At 56.1% G+C, this 21,235-nt stretch overlaps 1 pseudogene across 1 annotated transcript in view; it reads left to right on the plus strand.

Moving 5' to 3' along the window:
- Positions 1–18,428: 18,428 nt before the first annotated feature.
- Positions 18,429–21,235, plus strand: part of LOC309572693 (epidermal growth factor receptor kinase substrate 8-like protein 2) — a 38,705-nt pseudogene continuing 35,898 nt past the window's right edge. Inside the window, exon 1 of the transcript in view lies at positions 18,429–18,500. The product of the transcript in view is annotated as an epidermal growth factor receptor kinase substrate 8-like protein 2 (transcript). The remainder of the gene's footprint in view (positions 18,501–21,235) is intronic.

Here is a 21,235-nt window from a genome sequence, read left to right on the forward strand (position 1 = left end):
CGGAGATGAGGGAACAGGCTTCCAGTTAAGAATGGTTTGGTGGGTGTAGGAATGATTCTTGTATGTTTGATGCTTCCCTTTTTATTCCTGAATAATTTAAAAATGATTCCTTGAATAAATCATCTAAATTTGGGAATTTAAATTTGAGAGGGAACAGTGCAACATTAATACAGGCAGAGATCATGGAATGATGGAATGGTTTGGGTTGAAAGCCCCATCTCTGAGCCTGTTCTGGGCAGGCTCCTGCCCATCGGCCACTCGTTGCAGGTGGACATGGAAGTGATGGAGGCGTTCAGGGAATGCTGATTGGTTTTCCCTGCCTCTGGCAGTCAGGTCATTAAAAAGACTAATTGACCTCTTCCAGTGGGGAGACATTTAAACAAGAGGTGCCAAAAAGAATTGGAGCTTCTGCACGATGAAATCTGCAAGTCTCCAACTTAAAATCCCCCCTGGATCGTCACCGGTCCGACTCCCACGGACTGGTCACCTTGGCCAGGAGTGTCCAATCCTGCTGTCAATGCACTGGGCCGGGGTCTCATTTTCATTTCATGTAAAGACCCTCTGGGTGCCCCCCAGTCACTGGAAAGACCGGACTGGGCTCCCAGGGCAGTAATTCCAGGTGTTCTCTTCATGGGAATAGCACAGGAGCCTTCCCCTTGGCCAGAGGAGCGGCCAGTGCCTCCCTCAGTCCACAAATCCCCAGGACAGAACACAGAGAAAGCAACAGGAATATGGAAATCCCCCACAGTGGGAGATTCTGGTGCTCTGGATTAGATTTTGGATTTATAACGTTAAAGGGAGGGGTTTCAAAGACTGAAATATTATGTTTTATGACTCAAACATTTTCTTAAAAGACTTTTAAAACTGTATTACAAAAGCTGCAGAAGACTCCCACACCCTGAATGGGGCCCCGAGGCCTGACACTGCTCGCTGATGAAGGTAAGATAAAGTAACAGCTCAGGGCTGGGGATATTCACGGAGCTCAGGCTTAACACCTCCAAGATGAGGAGCACAGCCCCAGGGCTATCAGCTGCCCGGGCTGGCACCAAGGGGTGGAGGGAGGAGAGGCTTTGGGTACCTTGGAAAAGCCGGTGGTCACAGCCGCAGTGACTGCCCATCCTGCACTGTGCAGAGCCCGGCTGCGGGGTCCTCACCGGGGGGAGGAAGCTCATCCACAGCAGAAGGGGTGACATGGCCCAGCACAGGGGCCCCCCGACCCTGCACCAGAGCACCAGAGATGATGCAGCAGACCCTCAGTGTTGCAAGGGACAGCGTCAAGCCGGCCCCTGCAAGAGAGGCACGTGGGCGTTCCCAGCTGGCCCAAAGTGTGCATTAACCCACGGAATTCTGCACCCTTCGGCTGGGGCAGCGTGTGGCGGCGTGGCCACGGCGCCCACGGGGGACCCTCACCACCGGCAGGGCGGATGGAGGGGAGCAACGAGACGTCGTTGGCACCCTCAGATGGGTGATGGGCTTCCATCCAACCCCTCTCCCTGTTCCCCACGCACCCTACCCTTCTGTTTTCTATTTCTCTCTCTTCCCTTCTCTTTGTCTCTCTACTATTAAATAAAATACATCCATTTTTTTGGCAACAACATCTAGCCTCGTTTGGTTTTAATCTCGTTTCTGGGGATATTTTGAACCTTCTAAGTTCTTTCTGGTTTAGGCACAGAGACTGAGCTTGCTTTGCTTTTCTGCGTTTAAACCGGATCATAACAGGGCAGGTGTGGAGGGGTTTTTCTCCCTCTCCTGTTCATTAGTGTTACCACTGCTCTTGTTGCTCTCACTGTTACTATGTGTTGTCATTAATCTCAAATGATTGTATTTGTCTTGGTTTCCATTCTTAAACTGTTCTGAGCTGGAATTTTGTCTCTGGTCTCTTCCCCATCCCACGGGGGGTGAGGGAGCGGCTGCTGGTGCCCAGCTGGGGTCCAGCCATGGCCCCGGGCACTTCTGGGGGCTCCGAACCCGAGGGACAGGAGCGGTTTTGGGCTCACAAAAAGAGACCCAGTGCTGCGTTTCTGGGGCTCAGAAGCAGGCGCAGAGCTTAAAAGCAGAGACTAAATCCTGCATTGTGGAGTCCTATTAGCGCAGGCCGAGGCCCTAGGGTATATCACTGTCCCACAGCCGTAGGGAGGAGGAGGAGGAGAGAAGATCCGGCAGGCAGGAATTGTGCAGCAAGATTGATTAATTATTTTACAAACTCTTTTATAGACTTCTTTCTTCATAGTCTAATTGGACAAAGGATCAGCCTCCCCTTGGGGGTGATTGGCTAAAATCCTAAAACATCCATTGTCAAAATATTTTTCTACTGTACCATAAAGAAGACTTTTCAAGGTTGCAGGTGGCTTGGTTGTTTACATAATTCTGCTACCTCTTCTGTGAGAGAGAAAAGTCTCTCACAGAAAATAGCAAGAAAATCCTTGCTAGCAGCATTTCTCGATCTACAGAGTCCTGAGAGCAGGCTGGTATGGCCAGAGTTGGGACTCAGAAACAGTGACTAAATCCTGTTCTCAGGGCTTGAGGAAGAGAGCGAGTCCTGTGTGTTTGGGCTCACAAAGAGAAACGGAAGTGCTGCGTTTTGCTGGACCTGAATTAAAGGCCAAGTGCCGTGTTTTGATGCTCAAAGCGGGCTCTTCGGGCCAGGGCGAGTGTGTGTCTCTGAGCTCCGAGTCCTGCCTCAGGCACAGCCCGAAGCCGGGCTCGCCGGCCCCACGCAGAGCTCGGGAGCAGCGACTCAGCGCCGCGTCCGGGGCTGGCGGCAGAGCCCGGGGCCGCGTCGTGGGGCCCAAGGCGGGCTCCGGGAGGGGCTCAGGGCTGAGAGCGGAGCCCGGCCCGGCGCGTCGGGCCCGGCTCGGGATCCCGGGGCTGCCCGGGCGCCGGCACAGCCCCGGCTCCCCGCGGAGAGCCGGCCGGAGCAGGAGCGGCAGCGCCGGGCTCGGCCCCAGCGCCCGTCCCGGAGCGGCTCCTCCCGGTGCCGATCCCAGCCCCGATCCCGCCGGGGGAGAGGCGGCACCGCCCGGGACCCGCAGCGGCCGCCGGCACGACCCGGAGCCCCGGTCCCGGGAGCGGCCCCGGTGCGGCCCCGGTGCGCGGGGCGGGCCCGGCCCGGGAGAGAGGGGCGGGGCCCCGAGCGATGGAGCCGCCCCCGTGCCGGGCAGGGCGGGCCCCGGGGCCGGGCGGGGCCGGGGCTCTGGGGCGGGGCCGAGCGGGGCCGGGCGGGGCCGGGGGCGGCTTCAGGGGCGGGGCCGGGCCCGGCTCAGGTGCGCGGGGCGGGGTCCGCACAGGTGCGCGGGGTCCCAGGGCGGCTGCGCAGGGCGGGGCCGAGGTGATTTAAGCCCCCGAAATCGCCCCTGCCGCCATTTGCTCCCTCAGAGCTCGGGGAGGCTGCGGCCGGGCCGGGCTCCCCCGGCGGGGCCCGGGAGAGGCCCCCGCTCCCCCTCTTTCTTCCCCGTCTTTCTTCCCCCTGTTTCTCCTGCCCTTATCCTCCTCCTTCTTCCCCCGCTTATCACCTCTTTCCTACCCCCCCCCAGTTTCTTTCTCTCTCCCCCACACCCTCCCTGTCTCTCCCAGCCCCCTGCCTGCCCTCTCCCCAGCGCCCCCCCACCCTCTCTCCCTGCTCCCCTGTGCATCCCCGACCCCCCCCGCCTCCTTTCTCCCCCACCCCTTTCTCCCCTCTCCGTACCCCGCTCCCCAACCCGACTCCCCTCTCTTCCTCCTCCTCTGACCATCATCCCTCACCCGACCTTTCCCTTCCCCCCTCGTTCTCCCCAACCCACCCCGACTCCTCTCCCTACCCCATCTCATCCCTCCCCGTTCCCTCTTTCCCCCGCAGCCGCGGGGCTCGGGGCGCCGGAGAATAAAGCCCAGAGGGCCGGAGCCCGGCGCCCCTGCCCTCGCTGGAGCCTCGCACAGGGGACCCGCTCGGCGGGTCCCCCGTGCAGTACAAAAACAGCGCCGGGGCTCCGGCTTTCCACACATCACACTGGGGATCCCCTCCTCAGGAGGGGTTCCCGGGGGGGGTGGTGGGTCTCGGGGAGGGTTGTGGGTTGAGGTGGGCCCCCTCCTCAGGAGGGGGTCCCGGGGGGGTGGTGGGTTTCGGGGAGGGGGGTGGGTTGGGGTTGGGGTGGGCCCCCTCCTTAGGAGGGGGTCCCGGGGGGGTGGGTGGGATGGGCCCCCTCCGGAGGAGGGGGTCCCGGGAGGGGGTCAGGGTGGGCCCCCTCCGGAGGAGGGGGTCCGGGGGAGGGGGGTGGGGCGGAGGGGGGACTTTCCCCCCCTCCAGTCCCCGCCCCCTCTCCCGGACCCCCTCCTCCGGACGGGGCTCACCCCGGCCCCCTCCCGGGACCCCCTCCTCCGGACCGGGGCCCCGGGGGGAGGGAGGGGGTGGGCGGGTGGGGGGGTCCGGGCGGGAGGGGCTGTTGGTTTGGCCTGTGGTCTCTATGTCTGTTCATGCCACAGAGTGACGTGACCCCCTCTGCTTTCCCCCCCCACCCCCCTCCCTCCCCGGGGCCCCGGTCCGGAGGAGGGGTTCCCGGGAGGGGGCCGGGGTGAGCCCCGTCCGGAGGAGGGGGTCCGGGAGAGTGGGCGGGGACTGGAGGGGGGAAAGTCCCCCCTCCGCCCCACCCCCCTCCCCCGGACCCCCTCCTCCGGAGGGGGCCCACCCTGACCCCCTCCCGGGACCCCCTCCTCCGGAGGGGGCCCACCCCAACCCACCACCCTTCCCGAAACCCACCACCCCCCCGGGAACCCCTCCTGAGGAGGGGATCCCCAGTGTGATGTGTGGAAAGCCGGAGCCCCGGCGCTGTTTTTGTACTGCACGGGGGACCCGCCGAGCGGGCCCGGCCCGTGTGGGGCTCCAGCGAGGGCAGGGGCGCCGGGCTCCGGCCCTCTGGGCTTTATTCTCCGGCGCCCCGAGCCCCGCGGCTGCGGGGGAAAGACAGGACAGAGGACGGGAATAAGGGAGCAGAGGGGGTCAAAGAAGGAGCGCAGGTGGGGGGTTCGGGGTGTGCAGGGAGAGGTGGGATGGGGGGACAGGAAAGGAGGCGGGGGAGGACGAGGACGGAGCACAGGTGGGGGGGGGGTCAAGGTGCAGAGGGGGAAAGAGGGAAGAGGAACAGGGGGAGGTGGAGGGGGAAGGAAAGGTGGGAGACGGAGGGGGAGGATTGAGGGCAGGGGGGGGAACTGGGAGGGGAAGGGGAGCAGGGTGAGGGGGCAGGGGGGACCCGGGATGGGGGCGAAGGAACGGTGGAGAAGGGGAGAGAGGGTGGAGGGGTAGGGCAGGGTTGGGGTGTGTAGGGGGACAGGGAGGGGGGATGGGGGGGACCGGGCCGGGGGGGGAGGGAGGGGAGGGCTAGGGGGGAGAGGGGGGGGGGTAGGGGGGGGGGTGTAGGGGGTGGGAGAGGGGAGGCAGAGGGGGGAGAACGGAGAAGGGTTAGAAGAAGACAAACAAACACAAATATAAAGGAAAAGAACTACAGAGACATAGAAATATGGAAATACAGAGATCTAGAGCCCGGTCCGACCACAACCGTTCCCACCGAGCGCCGAGGGAACAAATGGCGGCGCCGCCGATTCCCGAGGCTTAAATCCCCTCGGCCCCGCCCCGCGCAGCCGCTCTGGGGCCCCGCGCACCTGTGCGGACCCCGCCCTTCACACCTGTGCCGGGCCCGCCCCGCCCCGCCCGCGCCCGTAAATGCCGGCGGATCCGCGCCCGCTCCGCTTTGTGCGGTGGATGCTCATCCTGCTCCTCCCGGGCTGTGGCGGGACCGTCGTTCGGAGCGCTGTGCGGAGCCCGGCACCGGGGGCTGCTCCCGGCGCTGCGCCGAGCCCGAGGCGCTGAGGTGGGAACGGGACCCGGGCCCTGGGATTCGGGGCTGGGTTCTGTCGGTGTCTGCTGGGGGTCCCGGGCCGAGCCGCTTGTCTCTCGGCGGGCGGGGTGCGGCTGCCGGGCTCGGAGAACTGAGGTGGGATGGGGGATGGCATTAGGCATCGGGATCGCCGCGGCTGGCAAGTGCCGCTCCGGGATAGGCGCTGGCGCCGAGCCCGGCGCTGCCGCTCCGGCTGCGGCCAGCGCGGGGCTGGGCTCCCGCCGGAGCTCCGGCTACGCTCCCGCTGCGGCCGTGGGGAGCCGGGGCCGTGCCGGTGCCGGGCCCGCCGGGAGGGCGGCGCTTCCCCGCAGCAGGCGCTGGATCGCGCCTGGAAGCGGCCGGGCCGCGGGGACCGCCCGTGCCCGCCCCGGCACCCCCCGAGGCCGCCGCTCCCTCAGCGCCGCCCGCCCTGTGGGGCGCCCCCTGGCGCAACCGGAGCGCCGGCGCTCCCGGCCCGGCCCCGCCCGCAGCCCCCGCGGGGACGCGGAGCTCCCCCAGCCCCGGCACTGCCGAGGCCGCCGCTCCCCCTGCCCCGGGCCGCTCCCCCGGGGGCCTCCCGCCCGCCGCGGCCCCGCCCAACCAGCGCGCCTGCAGCGGGACGAGCCGCTCCGGGCCGGGCGCTGGCGCCGAGGCCGCTGCTGCCGCTCCTGCTCTGACTGCGCCCGCTGCGGGACCGGGGCCTCGCCGGGGCTCGCTGCTGCTTGAGCCGCTCATCCCACAACTGCCGCTTGAGACCTGATGCTCTCCTTCCTCCCCCCGCTTTCTCTGCGGCTTGCACGCTCCACTGCAAAAACCTCTGGCTTTAAAAGGCCAGGGAAAAATGTTTCTTCTTTATTTCCAGAGCACAGGAGATCCTGAGTGGCAATGGCTACACAAGGACCACCAAGTCGAACCCTTATGTGAATGGCTCCTCTGGCCACTGAACCCACACCTGGGCACTCTCAGCACCCTGCTCCAGCCAAGCCAATCTCAGCTCCTGGCAATGTCCTGCCTGGGATAGGAATGCCAAGTGCCAGCAAGGTCATTCCTATGCAAATACAACTCCTTCTTTTATGCTAATACTGCTTGCCACACCAGCCCCTGTAATTGCCATAGGGCAGAGCTCCATGGCCAGCACCTGATCATGCAACAACACAGGTGAGCAGTTGTGTGACAGCACTGAACTCTTCCCATAACCCTGATTTCCTGCCCTTTCCAGGATTTACCCAACAGCTGTAAAGGTGCTTGTTCCATGGCCCTTTCCAGGGAGAAATGAGCAAGGCAAGTCCTGAGGGTTCACTTGGTCCATGGCCAAAGCTCTTCTGGAGAGGGTCAGGGCTGCTCCTGCCTGCAGAGGGGCCTTTCCCACAGGTGAGTGTTCACAGCCCAAAATCCCAGGGGCTGCTGAGGCCGCGCCAGCTTTTGTGGCCCAGAGCTGCACAGAGCTCTCAGCAACTCCTGCTCACTGCCAGGAGTGTTCCTTGGTGCTCCTTCTGTGTGTCCCAGCTGGCAGGGAATGGGGGGAAGGAGAAGGCCAGGAGGCCCAGGAAGGGAAGCAGCAGCTCTTGTGCTTTGGATTTGCAGAGAGGAGCTGTGCCTGCAGTGTCCTGCCCGTGGCACGCAGTGTGCCAAACACACATCCCCGGAACGGGCACTGGGCTGCCCGGGCAGCGCTGGGATGGACATGGATAAAGGGCTGCCCGCGGCCCCTCGGCCAGGGGCTGCTCTGAACAGGCACCCAGAGATGCTTCAGTCCCGACAGACCCCACTGACACCCCAAAAATGCCCCAAGGAACAGCTGGCACTGGGCAATGTCAGAATGGGCTGTTTGCAGAGGGGCTCAGACAGCAATTCCCAGTGCTGACCTCCCACACACCTGCCAGCTATGTCCCAGCCACCCAAAATGCCTTCCCTTCCAGCCTGAGGCCATCATCCCTCAGCAGTGTTAAAGCCAAGGCAAGCTTCCCCCACAGCAATGAAATGCCAAGCAATGCCCTCAGAGATGCCTTCAAATGAAAGGTCAGAGTCAGAGAAATCTCTTTGGATTGAGTTGGGAGTTTTTGGGGAGCCAGCTGGAACTGCACAACTGATGGAAAGCTTTCCCAGGTGGCTCCCACTGCAGGTGCCCTGAAGGCAGGGATGTGCATCCCTTTCCTGAGGGAAAAGAACTTGCAGAGGCCACTCCTGAGGCTCTGGAATGAAATCAACTCCTGCAGGGAGAGAAGTCCTCCCGTGGGCACAGGGGCTGCCTCAGCACGGGCTGGGAGCGTGTCCAGCCAGCGCCTGTTCCTGCTTTCAAATATCACCTGGAGCCCCAGCTCGGGGGGTGCAGGCAGCTGAATTCCAGGGAACTCTGTCAGGTGCCCCCAGGGACATTGGGGGGGGGCTGGGGGATGAGGGTTACAAACAGCAAATTCTATGGAACATGAAGCTGTCCTTGCCCTGACCCTGCTGAGCTTCCCTGGAAGCTCTGCTGGTTCCTGCCACAGCTGGTGTTAAATAGGCAGCTCTGCATGGGAATATCCATGCTCCAGGAGGCGCTGGGAGGCTATGCCAGTGGCAATTCAGCAGGGAATTCAGGGCTTTGGGTAGAATTCATCTGAACTAGCAAAGCCAACCCCCAAATCTGCGCACCACCCAGGGAACAGTCTTTGTGCTGCCCTGGCAGCCAAAGCCCCTGGGCTGGGAAATGTCAGCAGGCAAATGGATGGAATGATCTAAATGCCAGCATCCCCCAAAGGGACAATGCCATCACCTCCCTTTGCTCCCCAAGTGTCCACTGTGTTCCCCACAGGTACCCTGGGGATGCCAGGGAGGTGCCTTTGCCCACAGTGCCTTTCTCCTGCCCCTCTCCAGCCTGAGGCCTCTTCTCCCTTCCCTGCCAGCTGCTGCCAAGGAAGGAAGACACAGTGAGTGCTGAGTTGACCTCCAAATAGTCCTTCCCTCACCTTGAGATGACCTGAGATTTTACCCCCAAAATGTCCCCATCTGCCTCCTTCTGAGTTCCTCATTTTTTACAAGGAAGCATTCTTTCTCTGCTCTGGAGATTACCACAAGATTTGCCCCCAAAACTTTCCCCACCTGTCCACTACCTCTTTCCTCATTTCCACCTCAATCTTTTCATTCTTTGCCCTACAGATGCTTTCAATTTTTACCCCTCTGAACTTCCCTACCTGTCCATAAGTGATTACCTCAGTTTACCCCATCAAGTGCATGCTCTCTGCTACAGATCACCTCAGATTTTACCCCCAAAATTTTCTGCACATCTCCACCACTGAGTACTTTATTTTTACCTCCAAATACTCATTTTCTACCATGGAGATTCCCTCAAGTTTTACCTGCCAGATTTACCCACCTGTCCACAGCAATTCCCTCAGTTTACCTCAGGATGCTCCTGCTCTCTCCTAGAGATGACCTCACATTTTACCCCCTCAGTTTTCCTTACCTGCCCAGTTCTGATCACCTCCTTTTTACCTCAAAACATGAGTTCTTTCTTCTACTGATGAACTTGGATTTTATTACCAAAATGTCTATTTTGTCCCCTGTACACTGACTAGATTTTAAAACCCAAACCACGCAGGTTATGTCTGTCTTACCCCCAAAATGTTCATTCTGTCCCCTACAAATTAGGTCAGATTTTTTCTCAAAACCACTTATGGTTCCTACATAATTACCTCAGGGTTTGCCCCCCACATTCTACCTCATCTTGACTACTGATCACCTCATTGCTTCCTCAATATGTTCATTCTTTGCCCTACAGATCTTCCCAAGTTTTACACCCCAAATTTCCTTGCCTAGCCCCAGTGATTGCCTCAGTTCATGTCAGTGGTCACACTCTCCCTAGAGATTACCTCAAGTTTAACCCCCAAAATTTTCCTTAACTGTCCACAACTTATTACCTCATTTTTACCAAAAAAGATTCATTCTCAACCTTTAGATCATTTCAAGTTTGACCCCCCAAAATTCCCCTACCTGTCCACTACTGATTCCCTCATTCTTCCTTCAATATTTATTTCCTTTCTACCATGTAGCTTCTATCAAGATTTACCCCCAAAGTTTTCCATCTGTCTACTACTGCTTACCTCATTTTTACCTCAAAATGTTCTTTCTACAGCTTATTTAATATTATTTTTACACAAGTTTCCCTATCTGCCCACAACTGATTCCCTCATGTTACCTCAGTGTGTTCATGCTCTCCCCTAGAGATTAGCTCAGATTTAGCCCCCAAATTTTCCCCACATGCTCAGTACTCATCACCTCCTTTTTCCCTCCAAGTGTTCATTCTCTGCTCTTGAGACTTTGTCAAGTTTGGCCTCCAAAATTTTCCTTCTTTGTCTACTACTGAGTACCTCATTTTTGCTCCAAAATACTCATTCTGTCCCCTACAGATTACATCAAGTTTTACCCCCCAGTTTTTCCTTCCTGTACAATATTAACTCTTTTCTGCCCCAAAAACGTGCATTCTCTCCCCTAAACATCACCTCAGCTTTTCCCTCAAAAATGCCACCTTGCTCTGCTTGACATCCCCTCCCATTTTCCTACACAAACAATTCTTGTGTCCCCTTTCAGTCACCCCAGGTTTTCAGCTGAAAATGTCTCCTCTGTCCCCTCAAAGTTATCCCAGGTTTTCCCAGTGAGGAGCTGCAAGGAATTCAGGCAGGGCCAATGACACCAGGGAACAGCTGTAAATTCAGAGGCAGAGAGAGAAGATCTACCAGGAAAGGGGAAAGGTTCAGAAAACATTTCTGCAATTAATTAATAATTATTTCCAGTTCCCCACTGAGAAGAACACAACCTCACAGCTGTTAAGGCCTGACAGTTCCCTGCAGGGAGAGCTCAGCCCATGTGCCCAGAGGCAATCGCAGCATCTGCAAGAAAGAAAGAAGCAGCAAAAGGTGATTACTTCTCTTTCAAAGTTATTTCAAGTGCTCACACCCAAACCAACCTTTGCTCTTGATTCTGGCCAGGTGCATGGTGAGCAGTGGGCACAGGTCATGTCATCCATGCTGGTGTGAGTGATGCTTTCTGGGGGAATTCAGCTGATCTCCAAAGTTCCCTTCCTGCCCTGTGCCTGATCTGCACAGGAGAAAACCTCTTCCAGGAAGGGATTGTGCTCCCTCTAATGCCATTTGCCCAGTCTGTTCCATGGGGATATTGCCAGCCTGGGGCAGCAGAGGCACACGCAGCTCTCAGCACTCCCTGCTCCAAGCACAGCTCAGGGCTCCTTTGCAGACTGCCTCTGCCATGGGGTTTTCTCCAGGAGAAGCCAAGGAATTGCTCCTGGAAGGGTGCAGATTAAGTTATCCCAAAGGGAAGCAAAGAGTAAGTACTCCAGGAAGAGCCCTTGGGATCTGCTGGGCTGAGGTGGGAAGGGGACATTCATTCCCTGCAGGGCCAATACACAACAACCTCCAAGCCAAAGCACAGACTGGCAGGTGGGGTCTGACAGCAGCACTCTGACAAACCTCCTTGTCATTCTTCCCTGCAGTGACTTTTGCAAGCAAACTCTGAAGCTGACAAGCCCAGAAGCTCCATCCAGCCACTCTGGAAGGAAAGGATACTCCCAGGGATGAGGCACATTCCCAGCAAACTCTCCCAACACAGCCTGGAGGCAGCGCTGGAGCTCGGGTGTGGGGCTGGGAAGGGCTGCCAGGAGCACGCAGCCCCCAGGTGGGGTGGCAGCGGCAGCAGCAAATTCCCACAGGCTGATGGCACAGCAGAGAGACAAAGGCCAGCAGTGCCCACGGGAGGTGCAGGGTTAATTCTGCTCCCTGCTCTGCCCCATCCCCGCAGGAAATCTCCAAGGGGGAGAGAAACTCTCAGGGTGCCCAAAATGCAGCATCTGTCACCCTGATCCAGCTTCAACTCAGCATGGGGGGCCAAACTCCCCCCACAGGTAAACACTGAGCTGACCTGGTCAGTCTCAAACACAGCCCCAGTTCTCACCTCCAGCCTGCTCCTGGGGCTGCTGCCACATTCCTGACAAGGAGCCCCTTTGGACAGGGCTCTCTCTGTGTCTCAGGTGCTGGGCACTGCAGGGACCAGGGCAGCCCCCTCTGGGGACAATTGGGGATTCATCCCACACCACAGGCAGGACCAGGGGCCCTCCAGTACAGGCTGGTGGGGCCAGAGCCCCTTGGGTTTGGCTGCTCAAACACCAAAGCTTTTGGCAAAGATGGGACAAGTTAAGTGGGTTTTCCTGGCCTGAGAGAGAGAAGAAATTGTTGAAATTAAGCATGGCAATTAAGTCCACTGTGGAAGTCAAAGGCTCCTGGCTTTCCCACTCCTGTTCTGATTGCTCACTAGAGGGTTTTATCCATAAAAAAATGAGAGGTGGCACCAAATAAAAGAGCTCTTTTTCAACATTTTTCCCCTACTTACTTTCATACCTAAAAAGGATGTCCATTTTTTCTTAGTGCATTCTTTGCCTAATTTTAACAGAACTGTTTTCCTTCCAGGCCCCACTTGTGGGTTCTTCACTCCTTTGCCATTGGACTTTGGACAAAGGAAGAGAAGCATCTGCTCCAAACGGGTGTCATCCTATGGGGAACACACGCTGCCTCACTCTCCCCATTCTGGATGCTGGCTCCAATCCAGTCTGAGTTTTCCCCTGTTTTCCATGTCTAAGGACAGGAACTTGTCCTGGTCAGGGTGTAAGGCCTTAAACTGCACCTTGATCTGGGGGGCTGGGACTGGGATTCCAGCAGGGAATTCATTGTTTTACAAATAAAAGTTATTCCAGGGAGCTGCTGCTTCACCACACAGTGTCAGCAAAAGAGAGAGAACACCAAAGGTGTATCCAAAAACAAGGATGGAATGATTCCTCCTGCTTTGAGTGGGATCAGGGCTTATGCTGCCCTGGAATGACAAAGAACTTCTCCCTCAGCCCCCTAGAGAGCCCTCAAAAAGCCAAAGTGCAGCAGGGAAGGAAGGAAAGGCACCTGCTGGGGACAGCACAGCTCCAGCTGCTCATGGGGACTGGGACTGAGTCTGGAGCCAAAAGCCCCTTCCCAGGCTGGAGGGGCTTGCCTAAAGCACCACCTCTGGGAAGCAAAGGGCTATGGAAGAAATGGAGTGGGAATTTACAATAATAATCATAATGGATCGGGAAAGAGCAACAACAGAAGCAACAATCATTCCAAGGGAGCAGGAGGGATGCTGAGCTTTAAACAAGGTTTGAGTGAGGCAGCAGCTCCTGGCAGTTCTAACCCACAGCTCCAGCTCTGCGATTCCAGGAGCACTGCAAGCTCCTCCTGCCCAGTCCCTGGCTTTGCCTCCTGCCAGTACTCGGCACCTCGGGCACGGGTGGCTGCGAGTGCTCCAGTGCTGCTGCCCCGAGGGAGCGGGAAAATGGCCACTAAACCCCTTCCCACTGGGCTGGCTCCGAGCTCTGGCTGGGGAAAACATTTGGCACCCCTGGCATTTCAATGCAATCAGTTTCCATCACTTTGAAGATGCACTGAATAAACCCAGGGCACATAAGTAAACCTCTCCCCATAAGGAGAGCCCCAGGGAATACACAATTCTTCCTATGCCTGGCCAAAGAAACCAGGAGCCAGGTTTTGGGGAAGAGACTCCAGACTCTTATCTCCTTCCCTGGCTGTAAACCACTTGCAGAGGCTTTGGAGTTCATACAAGCTTGTCAGGATTTGGCTACTTCATTTAAATTCCATTCAGATACTGGAATGGAAGTGTCCTAAAGGCACCTCACTCAGACTTTAAGCCCTCTACCACCAAAGAATTTAGATGCTCTTTTCTTAGGAACACCCCACCTCTGCTTCTTTAGGTGTCTCCATGTGGGACATCAATTAAATGCGGACAAATTTTAGAATGCAGCTTCCAAGTCAAGTTACCTGCTAGGAAATTACTCCAGCTCTCTGGCACCTTGGGCTGTTTTAAACACAGCCTGGCCCTTCATGGCTGAGGCTCTGAGCTACACAACTTGTGAGCTGGCAAGTAACAGCAGCTGAGGTCTCATCCCAGCTGTACACAAAAACAGGGAGTGGGGGCTGCACTTGGATACATGCAGGCAGGGTTGGGCCCCTTCTGAAAGCTTCAATCCCTGTTTTTCAGAGACTCAATCAGGGATAATGACATTTTAGCAAAGCTCTCTTAAGGCACGTGAAAACCCGAGCAAGAAAATGGAATCAAAGCCTTTGTTCCACTGGCCTCACGCCCCAAATTCCAACGGGACAGACAAGTCCCTCTCCTCGCAAGGCAACGTCTCCTACCTGGATCTGTGCCTTCCCCAGCCTTTGGTGGCCGTTGTCTCCATCCTCCCACACCTCCTCATCTTCCTCCTCAGCAGGCCTGGCTTCCTCATCCTGCAGAGCAAGCACAGGGACACTCACCAGCCTGCTCATCCCAAACCTGGGCAGCAGGGATGGACTGCTGGGACCCCCTGGACACTCACCCCTCTGCTGGCCACCATCCCTGCTCTGCAGTCCATTCCCGTTCCTGGCCTGGCATCTCCTTTGAACGGGATGTTAAACCACAACCACTTGCTCTGCTGGGTTTTGGGACATCAGAGACTCCCCCAAGGCAATGGACAAAGCTCCTGTTCCCACACCCTCTGCCTCCCAAAGCCCTGCTAGGGCCAGGCAGAGCAAGGGAAACCCCTCAGTTCCTGCTGGAAATTTCCTCTTGTGCCCGTAAACCCAGGGAAATCGTGGCTGCCCCATCCCTGGAAGTGTTCAAGGCCAGGCTGGCCGCAGCTTGGAGCACCCTGGGGATGGAATGAGGTGATCCTTAAGGTCCCTTCCCACCCAAATTATTCCGCCATTCCAGGATGATTCTGTGATCTCTCCCTGCATTTATTTTGCATCGTTTCCTCTCTAATCTGAATTCCCAAATCGAAATGATTTTTTAAAGAAATCATTTAAAATTATCCCAGGAATAAAAAGGGGTGCATCAAACATACAAGAATCATTCCTACCTCCATCAAATCATTGTTAATTGGAAGCCTATTTCCTCATCTCTGTCCTTAGTTTTCCTTTCCTAGGAAACCTTATGATCCCACAGTTTCTCCAAGAGATTTACTGGGATTGCAGAAAGGTTTGCTTTGCCAGGGAGGCTGGGGGGTTTACAACACTTGTTCCTCTGCATCTTTATCCTTTCACCAGCTTTCCCCTGGAACGGTGCTGCAAGAGAAGTTCAGAATTACTAGAAATGGATCAGGTTCACCTTTTTTCCTCATTCTTTTCCAACGACTTCCAAATTCTTGGAATTATCCTCAAATGAGGCCTAGCAAGCTACTGTGAAAATATCAATCAGAGGAACATCTTGACAAGAGAAAACCACATCCAGCAGCAGCCAAAACAATGCCACTGCTATTCTTACCTGGTCTCCAGGTGCTCCAGCCAGAGCTCCCAACACCCACTGCCATTCCATGAGGGTGAGGAGGCAGTTTTGGACGTGTTCTTTGCCACGGGATGGGATAACAGAGCCCAGAGGGTCTTTGTGTCCCTTCCAAGCCACCCCATGATTCCATGATACCATCAGCACCTATACCAATTCCATTCTGGAAAGCCCAATTCCATTCCTCCCATCAACTCAGAATTTCTCCCTTCCTCTCTCTGCTCCACATCAGGCATGTGTTGCCACAGGCATGGGATGCCTCAGCACTGCCTGGGAATGCCACTCAAGGCTGCCCTGGTGGCCTCAGTGCTCCAAAATGCCCAGCTGGCTCCCGTTCCAGTCAGGAATGTCCCAAACAGCAGCGTGGGGTGTGCCCTCTGCATCCCACCATTGGGGCAGCTCCCATAGAATGTGACCAACTTACTGGGTTTGGAATTCCCGGCTTAAAAGTCAGGTGGTGGAATATCCTCTCCTGGGAATATCCGGAAGACCAGAAGGCTCCCTGGAAGCCACAGGTCAGGGACAGAGTCAGATGAACGATCCTGAACTGGTTTTCAGGGGATGCATCCCCAGCCTGTGGCTGCAAAAACTCCAGAGCTGTTCCTTCCCCTTGGGACAGCCAGGGAAAACATCCCCAGCATGGATTTCTGACAGGAAAAAACTCACTGCTCCAGGCTACTTGGCTCCTCCCAAATCCAGGCCAGCACTCCAACAGGCTCTAAGGACAAAACAACAGCAAAGACCATCTCAGGGCACACGCCACGAGCTGGGCGTCACATTCCTCACTGGAACTGGGCTGTTCCCACATCCCTGGGACAGTCGGGAGCATCCCCCGTTCCTCACTCTTCCATTCAGGACAAAGAGACAACAGAGCTGTCAAACAGCCAGTGTGTAACCCCAACAATCCAGGGAAAACCACCTTGCTCTGGGGAGAAACATCATGCCCAGTTATGGAAAAAGCCAAAGAGCAGTACTGGAAACACTCCCGGGCATGGAGGCTCCCAGCTCCGGAAATGCAGCTCACAGGCTTCTTCCCATGGGAACCCCAATCTTGCCCGGGACTGGGCTCAGGGAGAAAGTCCTGCCCATTCCACCACTCTGGCACAGACACCCCAGGAAGGTGTCCCTGACCATGGCAAGGGGCTGAACAGGATGGTCTGTAAGGTTCTTGCCAGCACAGACCATTCCAGGAGTTTAAGGTGGATTTGAGCAGCTCCTGGGGACATGAACACCACCCACACCTCCCACCTGGCTCAGCCCAGAGTCCATCCAGCACTCACAGAGAGCTGCTGGGAGCTGAAATTCTCCCTGCTCCCCCTGCCTCCAGCTCCTGGGAAAGAGGAGCTGCATCCTGGTGGGTGCCCCTGGCTCTGGGCAGCTGCCGCCTTCAGGCGGGGGGATGGCTCGGGCAGCTCCGGTGACTGTTCCACCTCGATGATTTTGTGTTTTCCTGCATTTCCCTGGGCTGGAGGGGAGCAGGGGGTGCGGTGGGAGTGCGGGAAGGCAGCGGCGGGGAGGGCAAGGAGTGGGGCCGGGCACCGCACGGCGCAGGGGGGCTTCTGCTGGCACTGGAGGGGCGCGACCGTACGGAGGCGTCCCCGCCGCTGCCGGCCACTGCCCACGGGGCTCCTGCCCGCCCCCGGCGCCACTGACCCCACACCCCGTGTCCCCACACTGGGAACCACCACGGAAAATCATGCTGGAACCTCTAATCCTGAGCCCGAGCCTTGACCTTTTATCCCCTGACCTTTGACCCCTTGACCCATTCCTTGACAACCCGACCTTTGATCCCTGACCCCTGACCTTGGACCATCCACCTTTACACCTTGATCCCTGACCTTTGACCCCCAACCTTAGCCCTTTGACCCTTACCTTTTGACCCATGACACCTGACCCCAGGACCTTTGACCCCCCTGAGCCCTGTGACCTTTGCCCCAACCTTCTACATGTGACCTCTGTGCTTTGACATTGACCACCTTGACCTTTGACCCCTGGACTTTGACCTTTGATTCCCTGACCCCCCAATCTTTGCCCTGACTTTGGTCCCTTTATCCCCTAACCTTTAACCCCCTCTACTTTATACCCTGCACTGCTCTTGCTGCCTGGAACCCCTCACTCCTGCTCTACACGCCCCAGCCCCCAACTCGTACCTGTCACTCTCCAGCCTGCAGATGTCATCCCCACCTTTTTGGTGTGGGGCTTGGCCTCCTCTGAGGGTTCCAGGGTTATCCCAGCACCAGGCTTACTGAGCTGTGCTGCACTGAGGGTTCCAGGGTTGCTGCATTGTGCTGCTGGTGGGGGGAAAATGGTGCTGTTAGGGGTGGTGTAAGGGCTGGTGCACCTTTTCCCTGTATTCCTAACCTCCACTGTGTACTCTTCACCCTGTTAGGGAGGCTCTTTGTTTAGCTGCACCCAAACCTTGGCAATGAACATCGCCTCACAGACAGGACGGGACCAAGGAAAAACAAAACCCAGATGGGGGAGAAAAAAAACCTCACAGCTGGCTGTTTTCTTATTATAAAGTTAAAAATCAGTTGAAAAAACTGAAAGGCAAAAATCACACACACAAGGTTAGAACCAGTCAACACACACGCTCTCACAGACTGACACACGCAGACACAGACAGACACACACTCTCACAGACAGACACCCCTTCTTCAGCTTACACACTGACTGCAGCCCTTACTCACAACACTCCACTGATGAAGACGCTTCAACGCATCTTCCAACTGCTGCTCCCTGACGTGGAAGGGCAGATTCTGGGAAAAGCGGTAGCATCGGTGACTGCAGGGATCGGAATCGGCCTTGGGGACCTGCAAGACAACATGAAGCAGTCTACAAGTAGCTGACAGCTCGGAGTTATCCCCATACACCAGGCCCGTAAGTTTTCTACACAAAACCCCACAGACAAGAGATGAACCACAAAGTTTTACAACTGTTCAACCCAGCCACGACTCTACGTGCCAGGGCAGGGCAGCTTCAAGTGTAAGCACACCAAATAGAAGCAAAGATGACACGAGGACTTGAGATAACTCTCCAGAAGATAAATTCTAGACCCGATATGCTTTGAGGCAATGGAACCTACGGAACTACCACAGTGAGGAGGGTCCAGAGAAGTCCATGGCCCATGAAAAAAAGATATTACCAAACGTGAGAAGGAAGATGGATGAAAACATCTTGTGTACTTCTTCTGCTCTCCAAAAGCAAAACTGTAAAGATGCCGGAATGAGCCCGATCCGGGAAAGGACGCGAGCAGAGATCCCCGCTGCCGCTACGGCCCAGAACGAGGCCGATAAAGCACCGAGACGTAACAAAGCCCTGTGACACAGGAGAGGATGGACACAAACTACAGAACACAGACACAAATGACATAACACAGACACGAGCTGAACCTGCCCAGCAACGGGCACAAGATTCCTAGAGCAAGATGAGCCAGAAGCTGGCGATGCCGAAGGAAAGAAGGCTCTATGGCAACAGCACGCGATAGTGAAACTGAAACGTAACTCCTTCCAAGAAGCCAGTGCCAAAGCAGCTCAGAGGATGCTTGAGAAGCTCAGCAGGCCTAGAGAAGGAGGCAATGACTGCCAGGTGATACAAAGGGATCCCTAGGGAAGGACTCTGCCACCAAAGGCTGAAGTGACGTTGCAAAACGTGACCAACCAGCAAGTGGCCAAGGTGCCCGCGGGCAGCTATACCAGCGAGTAGGTGAAATGGAGACCGTGGCGATCGTGCCAGACCCGAAGGCGAGCTCCTCGGGCAAAAAGATCCACGATGATGTCGAGACTCAAAGGCCGATGATAGAGATGGGTGGGAACTGCCCTGCCCAGCAAAGGCTCGGGTGATGCTGAGGAGAAACCCTCTCCCTTTACTTCCAAGGGGCCCTCCCACAACAGCCCTCTCCTCTAAGCTAACTTCCAATTGCCTCCTGGAACTCCAAAGGCCTTTCCCTTCTCCCAACCACCGCTCCCAACACTTAGCTTTCTGAAGACAAACGGACAAAATCCATCCTTGGCAGAAAAAATGCATCAGCACCTCAGATGTCAACACGTTCCCCATGGTCCGCTTTGGCAGCTGTGAAAGATGGAGAACAAGGAGAAAATTCAGCCTCTGACAACACACGCCAAAAGAGACCCCTTCCGCAAGGCCCCCTCCCTCGAAACTGCCGAGGCTCAGCGCTTACCTGCTCTCTCCAAACTTCAGCTCCACACCTGCTCACGGTACCTAAGACAACAAAACAGAAAACGTCACTGTTGCCCTCCAGAAGAGCATCCCCGGGCTACTCCACACCACTGCCCCGGCTCACCTCAAATCCTGATCTGACTCTGGAGGTGGCCAGGACAAACCTGCACAATGAAAAGGGACACGCTCAGCACGCTGCCATAGACCGCTGGCCTATCAGCCACCCCACCTAAATGCCAACTCACCTGCTCGCCTCTGTCCCTTGGCACGCCCAGGGCAGCAGCAGCACCTGCAGAGAAGCAAAGCAAAAACACACAAAACATGCTGAGAGACTGTGAAACCACAGCCTCCCTGCTCCGACTGAAGTACACCACACCTATACCTTAGGCTTGCACCCTCCAGCATCCAGGGCCAGGACATCCTGCAAGTGGACCACCTAAAACACACAAACAACAACGGATGCTTAGAGCTGCACCAAAAATTGAGACCGAGGCCGTAACAACTCATTCTGTCCACCGGTCACTGCTCACCTCGCTCCATCGCCCCTGACTGCCAATATCCGGCATTACTTCCAAAAAAAAAAAAAGACATGGAACAATGCTGTAACATAGTAGCATGACATAGCCCAGCAGGACTGCAGAGAGGGGCAGAGAGGGAAAGCCGGCCAGGATCTCGTTCCCAGCCCTGAGCAGGGGCTTTACTGGCCTGACTGTCCTGTACTACCCGAGCTCTGGGGACAGTGAACCAGGCTCAGTCCCTGCCTCACCACTGGCACCGTGAAATTCTGGCACTGCAAGAGTCAGGGGAGGTTTCAGCAGTGATTTCAGCAAGGTCAGAGCTGCTCCCAGCAAAAGCTGTTCTTAGACTACTCCTGGCAGAAGAACCCAGAGTACCTGCCACTGCAGGATGCTTGTGACTTCCAGGTGGAGGAGAAGGGTGGAAACAATCCAAGATGAAGACAGAATGATGAACACAGCAAAGAGGATTTCTTTATGCTCTGCACTGTTTTGTCACGTTCAGCCCTTCCTGGGCTGTTCTCTGCTTGTTGTTCTCAAGATCAACATCTCCGACTAAGGGCGTGTAGTGGTTTGGTCCAAAATACTCATTACTGTTTATCTGCTGTGAGATAAGAATTAGGAGAAATGCAAAGCAGGCACCAAACTTGAAAGAATATAAAGAAGTTTATTAACAGACCTAAAAGAAGGGAGAAAAGAAAAAAAAATTATACCACCTTCAGAACTCTCCTCCTCCCCCCACCTTCCTCCCTTCTCCCACTGACAATGTAAAAAGACAACCCTTAAGATGTTCAGTCTGTTTACCACTTCCATAATAACCTTGTTCAGTCCATTTAGAAAGAGAAGTCTCTTCTTGCTCATGCTATGAAAACATTATCACAACGAGACAGCCGCCCACTTCCAAATATTGTTCAGTCCATTTAGGAAGAGGAGTCTCTCTGCCTGCGTGTGAGTCCTTTCCCCCCGACTTGCAGCTTTTCCCGCAACTGCTTTCGAGGGTCCCCTCTTGAAGTTTCTTGGGGTACAATTTTAAGGTTGAGCCATTCAGAAACAAAAACAGAGGCCCTTCTCCTTCCCTGGGAGCAAAGGGTCTTCATCATCTTCATCGTTAAGACTATCTCTGGGATCATCTCTAGGTACTGAGGTTTTCTCCTTTCCCGTTTGGAGCAAAAGTCCTCATCTGGTTCATCTCTAGGGACTGAGGTTTTCTCCTTTCCCGTTTGGAGCAAAAGTCCTCATCTGGTTCATCTCTCCCTGTCCAAACTTCTCATGAAATTACAGCTGCATCAGCATCTGCCTATCTCGGCGCAGGTGCTTTTGCTTACGAGTTGAACACTC

Source organism: Coloeus monedula (genome assembly GCF_965178545.1).
Source record: "Coloeus monedula genome assembly, chromosome: 4".
Lineage (NCBI taxonomy): Eukaryota > Metazoa > Chordata > Aves > Passeriformes > Corvidae > Coloeus > Coloeus monedula.